Below are 22,713 nucleotides of genomic sequence, written 5' to 3' on the forward strand. Positions count from 1 at the left end.
TGGGTAATGGTGCCATTTATTAAAGGAAAACTGGGACAAAAGCTGGTTTGGGTTTGTGGGGTGGCGGGGTGGCAGTTGTGGCTAGAAATCAAGAGTTCTGTTATGACCTTGTACAGACCGAGAAGCCCATTAGACATTCAATTAGAGACTCTTAGTAGGAAACTGAACACGTAATTGTGGTGCTTGGGAGCACTCAGCAAACAGGTAGTATTTACAATCATGGGAGTAGAATGAGATCACCAAGGAAACCCATGGAGAGGGAAGAGGCCTGTGGATTGTGCCTTGAGCTACTTCAAGGTAGACTCTGCAAAGGAGACTGAGATGGTGTCACCAATGAGGTAGGAGGAAAATCTAGGAAAGGGTGGTACTCTGAAGACCAAGTGAAGGAAGTTTAAAGAGAGGAAGAAACGAACTGTGTCAAATGCTGTGAATATTTTGAGTAAGGCAAGTCAGAAAATTGGCCATTGAAGTTGGCAAGATGGAGGTTGTTAATGATTTTGAAAACAGTGGTTTCAGTAGCTTGGTTGGAAAGTTTCCAATCAAAATGTGTTAAAGGAAAATAGGGAAATAGCTAAATAGAAATGTAGGGTAAGAGGGAACATTTTTAGGATTTTTTTTTTTATTATGGTATGTTTGAATGATGTCAGGAAAAGTTTAGTAGATGAGAGGATAAAGATTCAGGTGGGAAAAATACATAATTGTAAGAACAAAAATCTTTAATAGGTGAGAGGATGAAGAATCCAGTTTAGAGACTTGACTTCATGTAGGAACAGAGATGTTCACCCACGTTAATTAGATGCAAGTCAAAATATACAGGTATAAATATAGACAGGGTGATAGATTTGAGGTTAGAGACAAGGATGTCCACAGCTGCTTCTGTTTTCTCAGTTTAATGAGAAGCAAGACCATAAGCTGAAAATAGGGGAAAGGGAGAATTAAGATCTTTGAAGAGATCTGAGAAGATATAAAATGGTCATCTCAAAGAATGAACATGCAAATTTATTAAGGACATAAATTAGGGTTGTTAAACAGGGCTGAGTGGCCATCAGATATTTGTGATCATAAGTTTAAAGTTAGACTACTCAGCACACTTGTGATTTTTTCACCAGATATATTCAAGTATAGTGACAGAGTAGTGGGGAAATTGAGATTTAATAGGACCAGAGTTTTGTGATAAGGAGTATGACAGGAGAAGGAGGAGAGAGTGAGCTAAATGAACACACAGTGGTGTCAGTACCATAATGGATCATGCATGCATCTAAGGTGTCTAAGGAAGGCTGTGGAAACTTGAAGAGCAGCACAGGACAATAGCAACACTGTTGTGAGGTCAGTGGAGCAAATCTCCCAGTGAGGCCAAAAAGAAGGAGAAGTAGAGCATTACAGGGTGAGCTAGTGATTACAAGGTGGTAACCAGAGAGTTGGATGCTTGAAATCATCCTTTGAAGGTGAAGCAATAGCTGGTGATGACAAGACCCAGGAAATGACCAGAGGACCACGCCTTAAGGATAAGCACCATAGGCAGAGCAGAGGGTAAGTTTCCTTGGATGAAGGTAACATGAAACTGGGAAGTCAGAGTGTTACACACAGCCAAGAAAAGCCATCTAAAACTGGATTCCCAGTTTTACCCCCCAAATTTGTTCCTCTTGCAGTTTTCTCCATCTCAGTTACTGGTTCTCCATACTTCTACTTAACCCATGCACCAAATCTTGGAGCATAAATGAAGTATTTTTTAACTTCATATCCCATATTTAATTACTCAACAAATCCTGGTGGCTATACCTTAAAAATATACACAGACTCCAATCACTATCACCTCAATTATCTGTCTTCCAAATTATTGCATTAACTTGCCAACTGGTCTGTCATCTTCTATTCTCAACATAGAGGCTAGAGTAAATTTTTACAAATATAAGACTGACCACGTTCGTCCTCTGATCAAAACCCAACAGTGACTTGACATCCAATCTAAACTAACTTCCAAATCCTTACCATGCCCTACTGATTGCCTCCTACCTTCATCTCTCTAACCTCATCTTCTGTATCCCTTTTGCTCACTCTGCTCCAGCCACACTGGCCTTCTCACTGTCTCTAGAATATGTTAGGCATGTTCAGGTTCAAGAATTTTGTATTTGTGATTGATTCTGCCTGGAACTCTCTTTCCCCACACATTTGCATGACCTTTCCTGTCACTGGTCACCTTGCTCAACTGTCACCATCTTGGAATCTTTCTTTAATATCCTATTAAAAATTAAAACAGTTCTACCTCTCACTCCTCAATGAGCTGCCTACCCGCCTTTTCAGCTTTACTTTTCTGAGAAAAGTATAGCATGTATGTATGTGTGTGTATGTATGTATATATGTGTGTGTGTATATATATGTATCTCCTCAATAGAATGCATGCTAGGATTTTGATCTTTGTCTATTGCTGTATTCCCAGTAGCCAGGGCTGTGCCTGACACAAAATAATTCCTCTGTAAATATTTGTTGAGTGAAGAATATATGGTGAAAAGAATAATGGTAGAGGAGACAAGAGTGCAGGCATTTACACCTTCCATGACATAGGAGAAGTGATCAGGAAAATGTTAGATGAGAGCAGCACGGATGTGTTGAAGAAAGTGGAGTTTGATGGAGTGCATTTCAGGAGGAGCTGGAGTTTCTGAGGGACAAGAAAAGAGCAATGGGAGCAAACAGAATTTTCTACATCCTCTTTTGGTCCTATAGTATGTGCTAAAGGAAGAAGGTAACTGGAACAGAGAGAAGAAGTTGAAGATATGGGGAAGGATTTGGCTGATGGCTGACAGGTCCACTTGGGGAGTTTCTTACATAGTAAAATATACTCTAATTTATGCAACCCAACAATCCCACTCCGAGGTATTTATTCAAGAGAAATAAAAACATATGTCCATACAAATGTTTGTCAGTTCATAGTAGCTTTATTTATAACAACTAAAAACTGGACATAACCCAAATGACCATTAACTGGTGAATGGAGAAACAAATTGTGGTATATTTATTCAATGAGATAACACTCAGCAATGAAAAGGAAGATATTAGTGGTATATGCAACAACATAAAATAAATCTCAGAATATTATGCTAAGCAAAAGAAGTTAGACAAAAAAAGATGACACACTGTGTGGTTCTATTTATATTAAATCACAAAAAAGCAAAGCCTTGGGACTTCCCTGGCAGTCCAATAGTTAACACTCTGTGCTTCCATGGCAGGGGGCGTGAGTTCGATCCCTGGTCGGGGAACTAAGATCCTGCATGCCATGGGGTGTGGCCCCCCCAAAAAAAATAGTATACAAAAAAGCAAAAGTCTTAGTGACAAAGAGCTGGTCACTGGTTGCTAGGAGCCATGGGTAGAGTAGGAGACTGACTGGGAAGAGACATGCAGTTGCTTTCTGGAGCAAAGGAAATGTTCTAATTCATGAGGGTAGTGGTAGTTACATGACTATATTTATTTGTCAAAACTCATCTAATCTTAAACTTAATATTGGGGCATTTATTATATTTAAATTATACCTAAAACTGATTAAAATAATTAACCTATTTATGTTTTGCCTTATTGTGTGTCTCCTCCACTAGAACCCATAAAGTAACTTCTTGAGGGTAATGTTTAGAACAAGTATGCTTGGCACATCATAGATTATAAATATTTATTGGAAGAAGATATGTTCCATGTTTCTGATAGCATCTTTGACCTCAAATATTTCTGTGATTGAATCTCATATTCACTATTTACTAGCCATGCCAACTTAGACAACATACATTTAATATCTCTAGCCTTGGTGTTCTCATCTGTAGTGTTGGGATTCTTTCATAAATGAAAATGAAATAATACACTGGAGTAATATGCTTATAGAGCTATCTGGGATGTAGCAAGTGTACAGTAAGTCAAACAAATTTGTTATTATTTTATATCACTTTGTTTCATCTCAATTGCCTCTGATCATTTATTATTATTAATGTACTTTTCTTAAGATTGGAGACTTTGCACTGTGTTCTTCTTCTTATTGTCTGAAAGTCCTAGCACACAACACAGATGTTTGTTGAATATTACCTGATCCTATAAGTGTTTGAGAACCATCTTTCGTCATGCCTGGGGATATGTATACATGCCATTGTCCTTTCCTAAGAATGTTACCTGCCTCCTTCATACACATGCATGAGTACATGTGTAGGAAGGAGGCAGTACCCTCATGAATACACACATGAGCATACACACAAATGATGTTTGTACTTATTGCTGAGATTTAAGCAACCGTTTCACAGTAAAAATGTCCCTGACTTCTGAGAAGAGATTAGATTACCTTGTTACATGCTTTCTTAGTACCCAACACTTTTCCTTCATGGCATCATCAAAATTTGCAGTGATATATTTGTACAATTATTTGGGTAGTGTAAGGTGGGTCCACAGCTGGGCCCATTTTATCTCTAACAGTCCATTAACACTTCTTAACAAGGAGAAGGAAGTGGGGGAAGTGGGTAGAGAGGAAGGCAGGAGCCTGGGGTTGTCAGATAAGGAAAGATTTCTCTTTTTGGAGAGGGGTGTTTATTTTATTATATTTTGTTTTTTTAAAATTCTGATTTATTTTATGTTTAAGTACCAGGTCTGAGCTGAATTCCAGGTGATACAACAGTAACCAACAGGCGGGATGAGAATATAGGTCAGATTTCCAATAAAGGAAAGAGAAATCACAGAGACATTCCCCACAGAATCATCTACTTCCAAGTTGTGTAAGCAAGCCATCTTAGGCAATGATTGTACTTGCAAGGGGGTGCCTGGCAAGGGCCTGTGAAGTGTGCTTTCCCAATATTATTCTTTTGCTCAGGAATTCAGAGTTCCTCCTCTTTATGCAGTTTACAGCCGAAATTCCTTAGACTGGTGTTTAGAGCCTTTTCTGAGGTAGCCCAAATGTATTTTTCCTGCTTTCACTCATAATATTTTCTATCCTTCTTTCCAAAGAGGACCTTGTTCCATTCCTTTGCTAGCTAGGCTCAAGGCTGGAACTCTTTTTCATATACCTGATCCTTAAGCTTCAACTCTTTTTTGAAACACATATTCTGATTTTCATATGTTGTAACTATAAGATTCCTTCTCATTGTTTATGGAGCTCACCTCTAAAAACAGTTTAGAATCTACTAAGATGTCTGATACATAGCAGGAATTGAAAAAAAATGGCTGACATAAGTGTACACTCTTGATAAATGTACATATCTTGATTATCTCTTATGGCCCACACGGAGACATACAACTTTTAGTATATTTCTTTCATTTTATCTTTAGTCACAATATTTATGAACACGTGCTAGACAATGTGGATAGTCCTGAAGGGACAATAATGAAAAATACAGTGATTTTCTTTAAAGAGCTATCAGTCCAGTTGAGGATACAACCCAATAAACAGTAGATTAAAACATAGCATGAGATATCACACCACACATGTCAGAATGGCTGTCATCAAAGAGACTAGAAATAACAAGTGTTAATAAGAATGTGGAGAAAAGGGAACCCTTGTGCACTATTGGCGGGAATGTAAATGGGTGCAGCCACTATGGAAAACACTCTGGAGGTTCCTCAAAAAATTAAAAATAGAACTACCGTATGATCCAGCAATTCCACTTCTGGGTTTTTATCCAAAGAAAACTAAATCACTAATTTGAAAAGATACATGCATCTCAATTTGAAAAGATACATGCATCCCAATGTTCATTGCAGCATAGCCAAGATATGGAGGAAACCTGAGTGTCCACTAATAGATGGATGGAAAAGGAATATATATCTATATACACATATATACATTATAATTTAACTTATATGTGGAATCCAAAAATTAAAACAAATGAACAAACATAAAACAGAAACAGGCTTATACAAAGAACAAGGAACAAACTAGTAGTTTCCAGAGGGGAGGGGAGTGAGGGGATGGGCAAAATAGGTGAAGCGGATTAAGAGGTACAAACTTCCAGTTATAAAATAATTAAGTCATGGGGATATAATATACAACATAAGGAATATAGTCAATCATATTACAGTAATTTCTATGGTAACTAGATTTACACTGGTGAACACTTTGTAATGAACAAAAATATCGAATCACTATGTTATACACCTGAAAACTAATATAATATTGTAAGTCAGTTATATATTAATAAAAAAACATGACATCAATAGTCCTGCTCTAAGGGAAGCTCAGTGTCCTGAGGCAACACTTCAAAGGACATTTGGAGGACAAATGGAGGGTTGGGGAATGCTTTCCAGAGAGGTGAAGGCACTGTTTATTTTTCCCAATCCCGTTGGCCTTTCCTGAAGGTAAGTTCTTTGTTCCAGTGGAAAATATCAGCAGTTTTTCTATAGGGTACAGAGAATAAGCATTATCAAAGCATTAGCTAAGCCTTATTCAGGGGTTTCCTTCATCACCATAACAGCTCTTTGTAGTAGAGGATATTATTATGCTCATTAGAAAATAGAGACTATGGAGAGATAAACTTTGCTAAGGACACACAGCTGGTAACTGTGGGCCCCATTCTGTCTTGCTCCCAATCCAGTGTTCTTTCCTACTAAAAGCAAAATGAAACAAACAAACCCCAAATTACTGCATATGACAATAAAAACACTATAAAAATTGGCTTCCAATAATCATTCTTTTTTTTTTAATACAATAATGTAGTGGTGGTGATGTTAAGAGTAACAGCACTACCTCCTAAACAGGATACTTGCTTTCTATCTTGATGAGAAACTTCCCAGTAACCCCATTCATGCAGCCCATTTTACAGATGAGGAAGAGTTCAGAAATGCTAAGAAGCTTATCCAAGATAACAATACCACACAGAAGCAGAGCTAGGTGCAAATGGAAGCCTCTGACCTCTCCTTCAATGTTCATACCTGGCAGGGCCTCTAAAGTTTAGCAATTGATATTCTAATTACTCTTTATCACTATTTTTCCCATTTGTACAACAGAGATGTATTTTACCTGTGTAGTGAGTGGAGAGAGGTTAACACAGCTAAACATTCATCTTTTCCTCACTTGGCTTAATGGGAACATTATCCAGAAGGACAATGGTTCGCCACACAAGTGATATTTAGAAGCCTTGAAGAGTAGGTGTGGATAATATGTAACAGCTATTTTTTTTCCACATGAACCTGAATTGGTATACAGCAACTGATTAATAACCTTAGGAATGAAAATGTCAAACCTATCACATAAATATTATCCAGCAGACTTCAATTTGTTTTGGATAAGGATCAACAGTCACATATAAGGCAGAAGAGACACCTCTGACACCAAAAATCCCCTCTAAATATCACAATCTATTTAAACAAGACATTCAGAAACACAAGCAGTTTAATTAACAATCCATTATGGAAGTAACATTTGCTTATTTTAATTACTGGGAACTTCAGTTAGGTCTCTCCCATAGTGAAGAACACAAACCTGTTTCTCAGGTAATGGCTTGTGGTTGACGTTCTTAGAAATCCTAGTACCTGGTGATGACTCAGTGCTCAGGTGTAGGAAGCCAGTGAGGAGAACAGGGCCTGGCATAATACCCACCAACAGTGGAGGGCTATCATCTTTGCAAGCTCTAGTGTGGAAACGAAATCCTGAGATCCAAACTCCATCCTCCTCTGCTTAAAACCTTTCATTCTTTTGCTTTTGCTTTCAGAGGTATTCAGACATATTATCATGAGTCACTAGGTTATTTATGACAGGAACTTTCCTACTTCTTTAGACACATCTGTTGCTACTCCTCCCTTCTGCTTTGGCTGTGAAATTCCCTGGGTCTCAGGATATTTCATGCTCTCACCTGCCTTCAGGATTTTGCCTATGCTGATTCTGTCTGAAATTTTCTTCTTTTCTTGACTAGAAATTCTACTCACTGTTTAGGGTTGGCTCCAGTATCACCTGCCTGTGAAACCTTCTCAAACCCCTTACTCTCATTTCTGCCATGCCCATCTGTCACTCCTAGGCTGTGTCAGTGGTCTCTCCTCCAAGAAGTCAAAGAACTCAGTGTTTACCACTGTCACCTGTGCCTTGAAGAACAACTAACTCCTCCTGGGGAAAACAACCGTCCTCCCTAGTTTGGACAGATGGATTCTCATACAGCTTTTTTTATGTCCCAAGAGAATAGGAAGACAATCTACCAAAGAAGTACCCTGGATCAAAGAGTGAAAAAAAAAAAACATTAAAATAGTTTCAAATCTTTTACTGGCCTATTGGTAGGTAAAGGGTAGTCAATGGAGCAGATGATTCTGTATGGAACCTTGTTTCCCATAAAACACTAAGGACCCAGGACATAGTCTGAAGGCAAGTGGCCATTGCTCTCCACAATATTGGAAGATGTTATAACCAATGGGCAATAACAACTATGTAGATATCATTGCTGTTAGGATATTTATCCCCCTTACTTAAGGTGGATTTAGACAGTGCTGTGTTTGAGAATTGATGCTTATCCCTGGAAAATGTGTATTTGCTTATTTTCTTGATCTAATATCTTTCATTTGATGCACTGGTAGGGCATAGATTCTATGTCCAGACCAACCTTTGTGTGAAAGGGTTAGGAATCAGCACTGAAGGCTTCAAGAGGTGGTATTCTGAACTATAGATTGGTGAACAGTCTGAGAAATGTAAACAGTTCAATTTTTCTTTAAGTTTCCTTTGTATTATGAGGATATCCATTCATGTACTGAGCCACTGTTGTTTGGCAGGTACTAGATGCTAGAGATACAGAGTCTATAGAAAGCAAGATGCTTTTCTTAATGGTACTTAGAAACCTCGTGGGGCAAGACATACAATAAACACAAAAGCAAAGAAATGTACAAGATGTGTTAATGTCATGATAATAGCTATGCAAGGTATAAAAGTGGGTGTTTTGTTAGAGAGCATCTCAAGGGATGCTGGATAAATTGGACAGTCAGTGAAGAGGCGACACTTGAGCTGAGACATGATATAAAGGCATCAGCCATGTGAAGACTTGGAGGTAGTAGATGCCAGATAGAATAAAACCACCAATTCACAGACCTAAAGGTGAAAACAAACTGAACACCTTCTAGGCATAGAAATAGCTTGATTTGGATCTAGATAGTAAGGGGGAGAAAAGTCAGAGAGAGATTGAAGGAGGTCAGCAAGAACAGATCTTGAAGACTATGGTGAAGGTTTTGTATTTTAGCTGCTATGGAAATATTAGAGTGTTCATGCAATACAGATGAGATCTGATATATATTTTTTAAACTTGTTCTGTTTGTTGAGGGAGAATAGATTTTGGGGGTAGGAGGATAAAGAGTAGAATCTGAGAAATAAGTTATGAGCCTATTTCATTCATCAAATTACAAATAACTGTGAGTTGCTGGGATTAAGGTGATCTCACTGGCAATGAGGAGAAGTGGTTGATTTGGGGATGTTTTGGAGGTGGACACGGCAGGATTTGCTGTTTTAGTGCATGACTTTATATTTTTACTTTCCATGGTTGTCACTCTTCAGTGACATTAGACACATGCATATAGCTTTGTGTAGTGGTACTGTGGGGAATGCAGTGTTGGGGCAGAGCCTCACCTGCCTGCCTCTCATTCACCCCCACTGCCCGAGCCCATCAACAGTGCAATAAGAGATCCCAGACTACCAGGGGCCTAGAGTCTTAGATGTGACCAAACAATGTGAGAGTTGTGGCACAGATATCAAGTGCAGAAACAGTTGCCAAACTTCCTTGGTACACCTCCCAGGAAGACATGAGACAAACCACCTCTTTCCCAGTTGTTGTAGAGGAAGATGACACTTTAGCAGTTGGATGGACAGAGGGGTGGGATGGAAGAGACCCTATGCACTGAACACTTACCCCTGAATTGTCATCGTGTGCTTGTCAAGTCTTTCACTAAAATATGATCACCGTAAAGGCTGGAGCTAAGTTGTATTCACTTTTATATTCCAGTAAGTGACACAGGATCTGGCACTTAGTGCCCAGTATATGCCTGTCAAAGGAATGAATGGTGGAATTGTTTATCGAAAAGGTATTGGTTTGAGGATTTAGGCTTCTGACTGTTTAAGCAAGTGTAGCAGGGACACAATTTGGAATCAGGCTTCCTGCCTTTTTCCCACTTTTATGTCTTGATACTCATGACGCTGCTTCATATTTATCACTATGAGATGGCTGAACCTTCTCCCACAGAGGCCTCCTTTTGCCCCTGGCCTTGCACGATACAATTTGTACTGGCCAGAGGAAAGGCAAGCATGTCGGCATGAAATGTGAATATGCCTATTAACATTTCTCCCAGAGAATGTGGTGAGCCTTAGGAATTAGCTCAGAGGTTCAGCTGGGGCCCCTGGTCAGCACATTCTTCGAGCTCTTGGAAAAGGGCAAGCATAGAATATTTACAGCCATGGAGAAATGGCCTCATAAAAATGCATAAGGGTGTGTGCACAGAGTGATGACTTGGATGAAAAAAGCAGTGTTTACATACTGTTACACTAAAAATATTCACACCTCATCAAATTGTCAGTCTTGTTTGCTGGCAACAATGGGATTTTTCCCTCTGTAAGGCAGTAATAGCTCTCGGCAGAGCGCTGAGCATTTTGTCTCATTAATCCTTCCCAGATCCCAGCGAGGTGGGTGGTGAAGGTTATGTTTCCTGTTGTATCAGAGAATAGATCAGGGTTCATTTCTTCCCCTTCGCTGCCCTCACATGATAGAGGACATTTGCCATCTCCTGTTTGAGATCTCTATTGTGGCTTTTGGGGGTTGGCCCTTCCTAAAGTCATCTGGTCTACTGACCTTGTGTGGATGGGGAAAAAGAGCCCTAGAGGAGAGGAATCAATTAAACAAGACGTCTCTTCTACTCAGTGGAAAATCCAAGCCCAGCTCACTATTTTCCTACCTAGAGAAATGTGGGATGAGTAAGAGCACAAACCTGTGTAAAAGCTAATTAGATATGGAGAATTTTATATGTACTAGCTTTTGTAATCACTATGGTGATCTTGTAAGGTTGGTTTTGTTACTATAATCATTATTACTATTAATTATTACAATTTCCCAGATGAGAACTATAACGATCAAGGTTCATGTAAATTCTGTATTCAAACCTGAAATGTAATTTAGCTCTATAAGACATGAGATGTTATAGTAACCTCCACTTTGTACGCATTGGACACACTGACATGTAGCAGAGGTACCATAGTGTTTCCTTCTTGATATGCTCTTGCAGAGGAAAGATGGCTTTGGAGAGAGACCTGAATTCAAATACAGATCTCTTCCTTACTAGATGGGTGCCCTAAGGTGAGGCAGAAAGTATGCCTGTGCCTCAGTTTTCTCATCTATAAAAGCAATAAAATAAAATATGCCCATGGCATGATGGATGTAAAAATAAAATGACAGAGCATAAAGAAAGTGACTATCACCTAGAAGTACTACTCCATACTTGTGGATTCACTCTGCTTTTTCCCCCCAACAGCAGGCTTGGTGGTTTTTGCTTGTTCGTTTGTTTTTGTTTTGTTTTAATTTTATTTTAATAATCCTATTAGAAAACAAACACATGCATTTCTGTACTGTTTTGTATTCACCCTAAGTACTGACTTTTTTATAGTGTCCAGGATGGGTAACATAAATCCTGTTGATTTTCACTAGTTATTGGCCTTCTACTTGCAGGGGTCATACTCCTAAGCCTCATCTCAGAAGATCATTGAGTTAGATTCTTCAAGATTCTTGGCCGTAGGAACCATACTGCTAGTCCACTGACTGCTGAATATGTATTGAGCATCTAGATATCTAGATATTGCATGGAATACTGAAAGTTAAGGCTTGGTGAGCTCAAGGGAGCCAACAGGGGCCATTTCAATACCTATGAGGCCTTAGGAATATATTTAACCTCTTTGTGCTTTAGTCTTCTCATCTATATCATGGCCTAAAGATGGAAAGCTTTGAGAAGATTGAGATAATATATATAAAGTACTCACTCAGTGCCTTGCATGTAGTAAAGGTTTAGTCAGTACTAGTTATTAACATCATTAGCTAAAATATTTAGTAAAAGGTGACTCAAGTTAGTGATTTCCAATGAAAGAAGATAGTATATAATTAAGTCCTACACACATTCAATGTCTTAATTTTTTTATATTAAATAGTGAATAAAATATTAAATTAAAATATTAATATTAAAATATTAAATTAAAGTATGCATGCATTATATAAAATAACAATAAAATTAATCTACATACCATCACTCAATACTTTTGAAACTCACCACATGCACCCACATGCCGTCCTTCTTCTTTCAGAGGCAACAAAAACTCTGAATTTTGTGTTGAACCTTCCCTTGCTTTTCTTTATAGTTACAACATTTACTTTTGCATCTTAACAATAGAAGTTTTTAGTTTTGCATGATTTTGACATTTATATAAATGGAGTCTCATTGCTATCAATCCTCTGTTACTTGCTTTGTTTGTTTAACATTGTATTCTGAGATATATCCACCTTGTTCATGTAGCTATGATCTATTCTTGCCAGTACTGTAGAGTATACTTGTGTATGGATATAGCAGAATTCACTTATCCTTTTTTCTCCTAATGGAGATTTTAGTTGCTTCCTTTAAAATTTTTTTCCTATTGCTATCAGTGTTTCTATCCACATATTATATAAACTAATGGTGTGTATGGACAAGATTCTTTGTAGAATAGATATTTGGGAGTGAAACCAGATTTGAGCATGTTCAACATTACTATATAATGCTATTGTATTGTTTTACACAGAAACTATAACCATTTATAACATTGCCTGCGGTATATAAAGTTTATTTATAATTCTACCTTCCATCCTTGCCAGTACTTGATATTCTCAACCTTTAATTTTTGCTAATATGATGAATGAAAAATGGTACCTGCTTGTTGTTTTAGTTTGTATTTTTTTGATTACTAGTGAATTGAAAAATATTTTAAATGTTTATTGGTCATTAGAGCTTCTGCTTTTGTGAAGTGCTTATTAAAGACTTGCCCATTTGTTTTTCCATTGCATTGTTTGTCTTTAATTTATCGATTAACATAAATTCTATGTCCTGTCTTGATACTAATCTTGTCATTACATATTCCCAAATATCTTCTCTCAATTTGTGGTTTTTCATTTCAGTTTTTATATTATGTCTTTGGATGAACAGATGTTCTTAATACTGCTGAGTACTTCGTCATTTCTTTATGATTTGTACTTTCTATCTATTGTTTAGAAACCCTTCCCTATCCAGAAGTCATAACGATATTCTGATGTTCCCCTGTATTAAGTTCTAAGTCTTATAGTTTTACTTTTTTATATTTAAATATTTAATCTACCTGGAATTTATTTTGTATATGGTAGGAAACAGGAGTCAAATTTCATTTTTGTCCATATGAATATAACCGATTTCTTCAAGATCATTTATTGAATAACTTATCTTTTGCCACTGAGAATGTAATGCTGGCCCTGTCATACATCAAATTTCCATAAATGTGTGGACCTGTTTATGGGCTCTTTTTTCTTCTCATTTACTTATTTGTCTATGTGCACACCAACACCAGCCTGCTTTAATTACTGTCACCTAATAATAATGCTTGGTATTTTGAAAGCCAAATCCCACTATTTTTCTTCCTCAGGAGTGTTTTGGTTATCCTTGGTCATTTGCTTTTTCACATGAAATAAGTCAACTTGTCAAAGTTCTTTAAAAATAACCTGTTGGAATGTTATTAGAATTACATTGACTTTATAGATGAATTTGCAAAGAAACGACATTAATATTGAGTCTTACCATCCATGAACATGATGTAATTTTTAACTTCTCTAATTTTGCTCTTTTTTAATGTTTTTCAATAAAGTTTTATAAGATTTTTCATAAAACTCCTTCCAAGCTCTGTTAGATTTATGTCTAGGTACTTGATATTTTATGCCATTACAAATTGTTTCTCTTTTAAAATATATTTTCTGATTATTCAATTTTTTGTATTTGTATCAAGAATCTCATAATATAGCTATTGAGTTAAATGATAAATCTGTAGATGTGGGCTTTTCTGTGTAGATAATCATGTCATCTATGAATAAACAGAGTTTTGTTATTTTATATTTATAAACTTGTATCATCTGTTTTTTTTGTTTTTTGTTTTTTTGACTTTCTGTTCTACTAGGACTCCCAACAAACATTGAATGAAAGCTATTTTCTTACTTCTGATCTGAAGAATTATTTGAGACCTGATTTGAAGCTGGATTCCCCAGACAGGTTCTGCCAATCTGGGAATACTTTAAACAAATATTCAGCTAGAGGTTTTCAAGCCACCTAGTTACTGAGATTTGGGACCACACATTTGATTGGGGCCAAATTGTAGTAAAGAATTTTCAAAGAACTTTTTTCCTCTTCCCCTAGTTTAGAGGTTTGAGAGAGGGAAACACTCTTTTACTCCCTTTAGGAGTACTTTTTATGTTCACCCTTATATTGTTTGTAGCTTTTGAGGGGTCCAACTCTATATATGTGGAGAATCTCCTATAAGACTCATTACTTTGGGTGAACCTTGTAATTTGTCTCCTTGCTAACCAGGGCCCAAGTACACTGGGGTTCAACAAACACCCCTGAATGAGAGCTTAGTTCAGTGCTCTGCTTGACTTTCTGGAGTTCTCTTATTGCACTTAGATTTTGACCTTTAAGTCTTCTTACATCCTGGTCAACCCGATGCATTTAAGAATAACTTCTATATTGTACCTAAAATTTTCAATGTTTCCAATGTTAGAATGCCTTACTTATCATATTTCTGGAATCACAAGTCTTAAGCAGGACTTTTTAATATACCTCCTATGTATGTTGCAACTATGCATGATAAGATACCATACTTGCTTTCATAAAGTACACAGTACAGTTGGAAGACAGACATGTAAACAGGGCATTACAGTAGAGGATCATACGTGTTATCATGGCATTAGCCATGTGAGGGGCTAGAGCAGGACACTCAGGAAAGAGGGAGGTACACTTGCAGAGGCCCTGGGGTGAAATGACATATCTGGAGTTTTAGGGGAACCCTGTGATTCCTATAGGCACAATTTCTTGACCTTCATCCCTACTCTAGAGGGTAAGAGAAGCAGGTTTACCATTAAGAGATAAGAAAATGAGTGTCCAAAAGATCGACTGATTTGCTCGTGGGGCCATGGTTAGCAAACTGAAAATACTGTCTTTTGACTCTGAGTCTAGTTCCCTTCCCACCACTGATACAGTTGGGCCTTGAAAGATGAGACTCTGAATTCCTTCTGATATGTTCCTAGAGCTCCTGATCCAATGATCTATCTATAGAAGATATGTGATCAGTGCTCGCCTATCACCCCAAAGCAGCTATATTTGGAAAATGTAAAGCAATTTTACTGTATTGTTTTCCTCTGTACAAAAATTGGTCAGAGAGGGAGGGTTCTCTGGGAAGACTTGCTCCATAGTAGCTGACAGTGAGCATCAAGCAGTGCTGCTAATAATAAGTGAGGAAGAGGAGGAGCTGCTGTACCTGCTTCATAGGATTTCTAATCCTCTGTGGGTGCTGAATTCTCCCTCTGCAGTGGTCCAACAAGGTTCCACCAATGCTTGCTCTTTTTGTTCCTATTGTTCTTTCATTCACTGAGTTTTCTTAAGAACTGATTTGTATAACCTGAATATCAGGTATTTAACCAAAGCTTTGAACATTGGCGTCTGCCTCTCTGGACATGGTCAGTTGCTTTCTCTGATTTATTGACACTTTGCATGTTGACTTTCCATGTTTAATTCCTACCTGGAGATGGCTATACATGGAGGTAGCTCTAGAATTTGTATACATAAGATGCCTAGGAAGAGAAATCTGGTCCAAAGGCAAAGGTAGGGAATGTTTCTTCAATTGCATTTGCATAACAAGCCCACAGTTTGAACTTGGACTATCTGACCCTTCCTTGCAGCACTTTTCTCACATGAAAATGAGATTAACAGTATTACTTAATTCATTAAGGTCTTGTGAGGATGAAATGAATGAATACATGTAAAGAACTTAGAAGAGTTTTTGATGTATGGATACCAAGGGGGAAGGGGTGTGGGATGAATTGGGAGATGGAGATTGGCATATATATACTATTGATACTATGTATAAAATTGATAACTAATGAGAACCCACTGTATAGCACAGGGAACTCTACTCAATGCTCTGTGGTGACCTAAATGGGAAGGAAATTCAAAAAAGAGGTGATATACGTATACATGTAGTTGATTCATTTTGCTGTACAGTAGAAACTAACACAACATTGTAAAGCAACTATATTCCAATAAAAATTAATTAAAAAAGTGTTTGATATGGAGAAATTGCTCAACAAATGAAGGCTATAATATTAGCAATAGTAATGCTTATCTTTAAGCTGTTTATTTGGTGTAGTGTGTTTAGGTGATCATGTCAGCATTACTGGAGAGGAGGACTAGACTTCTTCTTTTGACACTTCCAGAGGTATAAGAGGTTTTCTACATATCTGGCTGACACTAGAGTATAATTTCAGGTGGAGGAAGCTTTTTACATGCCCTAAACCTCTTCTAAACATTCACAGTTCCTAATACTTATCAATATTTGAGAATATTTCTTTTATACATTTAGAGTTTCCTATTTAAATACAGATGCTTTCTAAGGTGGTTGACAAAGCAACAAAACAGGAATTTGTAACCAAAAGACTTAGGATGTTTCCATACAAATAGTAAAATTATTGTTCTAGTTCTGTGAAAAATGCCATTGGTAGTTTGATAGGGATTGCATTGGATCTGTAGATTGCTTTGGGTAGTAGAGTCATTTTCACAATGTTGATTCTTCCAATCCAAGAACGTGGTATATCTCTCCATCTGTAGGTATCATCTTTAATTTCTTTCAACAGTGTCTTATAGTTTTCTGCATATGGGTCTTTCATCTCCTTAGGTAGGTTTATTCCTAGGTATTTTATTCTTTTTGTTGCAATGGTAAATGGGAGTGCTTCCTTAATTTCTCTTTCAGATATTTCATCATTAGTGTAGAGGAATGCAAGAGATTTCTGTGCATTAATTTTGTATCCTGCCACTTTACCAAATTCATTGATTAGCTCTAGTAGTTTTCTGGTAGCATATTTAGTATCCTCTATGTATAATACCATTCCATCTGCAAACAGTGACACAAAAGACCCCAAAGAGCTAAAGCAATCTTGAGAAAGAAAAACGGAGCTGGTAGAATCAGTTTCCCTGACTTCAGACTATACTACAAAGCTACAGTAATCAAGACAGTATGGTACTGGCACCACAAAAACAGAAATATAGATTAAGGGAACAGGATAGAAAGCCCAGAGATAAACCCACGTGCATATGACCTTATCTTTGACAAAGGAGTCAAGAATATACAATGGAGAAAAGACAGCCTCTTCAATAAGTGGTGCTGGGAAAACTGGACAGCTACATGTAAAAGAATGAAATTAGAACACTCCCTAACACCATACACAAAAATAAACTCAAAATGGATTAAAGACCTAAATGTAAGGCCAGGCACTATAAAACTCTTAGAGGAAAACATAGACAGAACACTCTATGACATAAATCACAGCAAGATCCACCTCCTAGAGAAATGGAAATAAAAACAAAAATAAACAAATGGGACCTAATGCAACCTAAAAGCATTTGCACAGCGGAGGAAACCATAAACAAGAGGAAAAGACAACACTTAGAATGGGAGAAAATATTTGCAAATTAAGCAACTGACAAAGGATTAACTTCCAAAATATACAAGCAGCTCATGCAGCTCAATATAAAAAAAAAAAAAACGCAATCCAAAAATGGGCAGAAGACCTAAATAGACATTTCTCCAAAGAAGATATAGAGATTTCCAACAAACACATGAAAGGATGCTCAACATCGCTATTCATTAGAGAAATGCAAATTAAAACTACAATGAGATATCACCTCACACCAGTCAGAATGGCCATCATCAAAAAATCCACAAACAATAAATGCTGGAGAGGGTGTGGAGAAAAGGGAACCCTCTTGCACCGTTGGTGGGGATGTAAATTGATACAGCCACTGTGGAGAACAGTATGGAGGTTCCTTAAAAAACTAAAAATAGAACTACCATATGACCCAGCAATCCCACTACTAGGCATATACCCTGACAAAACCATAATTATAAAAGAGACATGTACCACAATGTTCATTGCAGCACTATTTACAGTAGCCAGGACATGGAAGCAACCTAGGTATCCATCAACAGTTGAATGGATAAAGATGATGTGGCACATATATACAATGGAATATTACTCAGCCATAAAAAGAAAAGAAGTTGAGTTATTTGTATTGAGGTGGATAGACCAAGAGTCTGTCATACAGAGTGAATAAGTCAGAAAGAGAAAAACAAATACCATATACTAACACATATATATAGAATCTAAAAAAAATAAAAATGGTTCTGATGAACCTAGGGACAGGACAGGAATAAAGACAAGGATGTAAAGAATGGACTTGACACGGGGAGGGGGAAGGGTAAGCTGGGACAAAGCGAGAGAGTAGCATTGACATATATACACTACCAATGTAAAATAGATAGCCAGTGGGAAGCAGCTGCATAGCACAGGGAGATCAGCTCTGTGCTTTGTGACCACCTAGAGGGGTGGGATAAGGAGGGTGGGAGGGAGGCACAGAGGGAGGGGATCTGGGGATATATGTATACATATAGCTGATTCACTTTGTTATACAGCAGAAACTAACACAACATTATAAAACAATTATACTCCAATAAAGATGTTAAAAAAAAAAAAGACTTAGGATGGGGTCTTTGCTACTTTGTCTTCTCCTTGTGTGTGCTTAGATAAGTTCATGAGGGCTGATCGGTGTCTAGTTCTTCTTTTCTGGTTGACCTCAGTTAAATGGAGACTTGTTTTTGCTCATGGGCTGTGAGTGGAATTGACACAGGCCACTTCTGGGCAGAAGCATTTGTCAGTGGGAGATCTTCCACTTCTTCTCTTCTCTTCTCCTGCTGCAATAGTCATCGACGAGGCCTCACTTTAAGATGACAGAGTCAAAGGATGTGTGATGACCTTGGAGTCTCAGTTCAACACATGGAAGAAAGTCAGTCTTGGCGAGTGCCCTGGCCTCAGATCACAAGGATTTTGTGTGAAAAATAAATCTTTGTTGCTTTGAGAATCTGAGATTTGGAAGTTGCTTGTTAATTCAGCCTATCTTTCATTAATAAAATCTCTTAACCTTTCTGAACCTCTGTTTCCTCATACTAGAAGTGGGACCAAAAGACCTACATAACTGTGGGATTTTTGAAGAATAAAATTAACCAAGGTAATATGTACAAAACTTCAAGGTTAATATCTGAACATAAAGTAATTGCTTCAAAATGATAGATGATGATGATGATGTTGACATCCAAGATCCAGTGCATAGTCTCAGGGATCCTAGATAGAGAAAACCATAAAAAGGTCCCTGGGGAGCATGGGGAATATTGAGAAATTGAAAAGATTTCCAGCCCACGCACCATAACAAAAGATCCCACATGTTGCAAAAAAGATCCTGTGTGCTGCAATCAAGACTTGACACAGCCAAAAATAAATAAATAAATACATAAATATTAAAAAAATTTTTTTGTTCTTCTGACCTCCTCCATGGTCACTTAGCAATCAATGGGAAAAAAGGCAATATGCTTGTTTCCTATCCTCCTCAGATGCTAACTGCAAATAAGCTAGCAAATGGCAAAATTTAGTCTTGGTTACCTACTTGCTCTGTCACTTTTTTTTTCCAACGTCCATATTTCTGCTTCTTCTAAGACCATATCCAATTCCTCCACCTGTGCCTACTCTTTGTTTTTTGTAATCAGAAATAAACAAACAAATGGACTGCCCCTTATTGGTTGTTTTTCCTTAGAGTCAGAGAGTTAAGCTGATTCTAGGTTGTTGCCACTGAACTGTATTTCGCTTTTCTGAGCTCCCTTCTCCTCAACCTATTTTGCAGTGTTGTTATCAGAGTTGAGGGCATGCTAGTTTGGTGGAGATTGATTGAATCTTACACATCTGTTGAACATTTTTAACAAGAATTCTTAAGCTGAAAATAAGACATTTTAGAAATTCTGGACTTACACTGCACTTAAACATGTCCTTACACTTGCGAAACTCCAACAAATTAGAATCTTTGATTCTGGGGATGGAAAAGGACATTCTCCACCATGTAAAGGGAATAAGGATCTAACATTTGTTAAGCACACATTAAACTATATACATGTGCTATTTTATGCCATAAGCATTTATAAGGTAGCGGAATATGGTTTGAGAAGTTTAATTAAGTTGAGAAAAGTCACAAACTAAATAATTCTTCTACAGTTTTTTCTTCTATTGTCTCCCTTGTTTTGCTTGCTCAAAAAACTGCACTTTGGGTCATACTAATGACATTGTCATTTTTATTAAGCAGGAGACATAGATAATTTATGAAGATAGTGAAAAGCGATTATAAGTAGCAATTTTAAGCAGCATTAAATCCTTTTGCTTAATGAAATAGTATGTTAGTCAGAGGAGCACCATGATGGTTGAAATGTATTATCTCCATTATGCTTTTAGTAATATTCAAATTAGCCTAAGGCCTTTCTAATACTGTCATCATGAACTCACAGTGTTCATAGAATCTCAAGAGGGTAACTACTGATATGGTGTAATCAACTTACATAATACATTCAACAACAACTGCCACATATAGGTACTGAATTCTTATGTATTGAATTCCATGCTAAACCAGGGAGATCCAGCTGCATCTGTATGGAGTTTGTGTTTTAGTAAGAAGGGCAATTGACAAAATGAATAAGTAAATTATTTAGTGTACTGGAAATGAAAAGTACTATGGGAAAAATAAAACAAGAAAGGAAGATAAGGAGTGCTGGTGTGTGTGGGCATGTATGTGTGTGTATTTGCAATTTTAAACAAGCTGAGTAAACTGAACAAGAAAAGTGAAATAACTTGCTAACAGTCATGCAATTAGGAAGTGGCAGATGGGAACCTGCTCTCGGTGCCCTAATTCATGATCTTACGCTCTCAGCTTGATTGGCTTCAGCCCTCTGAAATTTTTAACAAAGCCAAACCCAGGAAAAATCACCAGCATGAAATTGTTCATTGGTGCAATCTTCAGAATTCTTTTCGTTTCAAGAGACAGGTACTTGTCTCAAAATTTCTTAAGCAAAAATAGGTGAGCTTAGTGCAAGGACACCAAGGTGTTTCATGTAATGTAGAAGGACAGGGAAATGATCTGGCTTCTGGAAATGTGAATGCTGCCAAGATCATCTTTCCATTACTCTTCTCTACTCTCAGATCAACCTCCTCCATATGGCTAGACATTGGACCGATAACAGTATTGTCCTTAGACCCAGGCAAGAGGGGCTCCTGCTTTGTCCTGAGAATCAGGGATAGCTAAACTTTTGGAGCTCTTGCCTCTAGGTCTGGTAGTGATGTCCCTTAGGGAACTCCCTGACTCTTTGAACCTCATTTATGTGGTCAACCAGATACCATGAGGAGCTCCAGGACCTGTGACTGCAGAGCTGTCCTGGGACGCTTAGCCTGACAAGTTTCCAAGAGTGAGCTTAGCAAGCAGACTGCTCCTAGTGGCTGGTTCAGTATTTATTTTGCAGGATTGTGTGAGTTTGGGCCACTAAAAAGGTGCTGACACTCTGATTTTAGATGATTTTTGCTCAGGTCTGAAAGAGGACAAGTTTAGGGGTCTGGACTCTAATGATCCACTGATAACAATGGGCTTGAGTCAGTTGTACGGTCCCTGCATCAAAGGTGCTGCTTTTAGTTTACAGCATCCAATGCATAGGGATTAAGAGCAGCAGAACCTGGAACTCTGTTGAATGAATCAGGATCAAGATTTTATTCTCTAGCTGTGTGATCCTGAGCATGTTATTCTATCTTTTTAAGCCTCATTTTCCTTATTTGCAGTATGGGAAGATGAGAAGTTTTTATAATTATTAAGTGAGATAATGTTTGAAAAGTACTTAGAACAGTGCTTGACACATGGTAAGCATTCAATGTCCCACAGAGAGCTGGGTTCCAAATCAAATGCTCTCAAGACCCTATATTCTTTCGATTATACTGCATTGCATTCTCAGGTTAGAAAGAAGGAGGAGTCCAAGAGTAAAACCAGTATTGCAATGGATCCACTTGATAATTAAGGCTCTTGATCTAGGAACACTCTGGGTTTACTGATGCTGACAGACACGTGTTTCTAAAGTAAAACTCAAGTCCAAAGTGTCTGATAGAAGCAAAACAAGAGAACAATTACAATTTTGTTGAATGTTGCTTTTATTAGGGGAAAAAAAACACATAAAGTTAATTTATACTTGAATTGCAAAGTAAATTTAACTCACAAAAAGGAAATTATATCAAAGTCCAAAATGCTGGGGGGAAAGTTATCAGCCCTTACATTGCGCACAATAGTAAATTAAATCAAATAGTTATTCCTGCAGCACTCAAGCTGTGATTTTAATTATCCTCGGATCTGGGAATTCTAAGTTAAAGTTTTCACAGAGACTGTAATTTTTGTCCCATTAACCATTTAACAGAATCAGTTTTATGTTACAGAGTTTTCCAAATTATAAATGGTGTGAGGCTGTTGAGTGGGAATGCTAGTGAAAACTGGAGTTAAAAAAGAAAACCACTCTTAGGCTTTTAAATGTTCAGCTGTGAGTTTTTTAAAGGGATTTAAAAAAAATCTTCCTCCCTATTGTAATTTGTCCAG

Source organism: Balaenoptera musculus, chromosome 5, assembly GCF_009873245.2.
Source record: "Balaenoptera musculus isolate JJ_BM4_2016_0621 chromosome 5, mBalMus1.pri.v3, whole genome shotgun sequence".
NCBI classification, from domain to species: domain Eukaryota; kingdom Metazoa; phylum Chordata; class Mammalia; order Artiodactyla; family Balaenopteridae; genus Balaenoptera; species Balaenoptera musculus.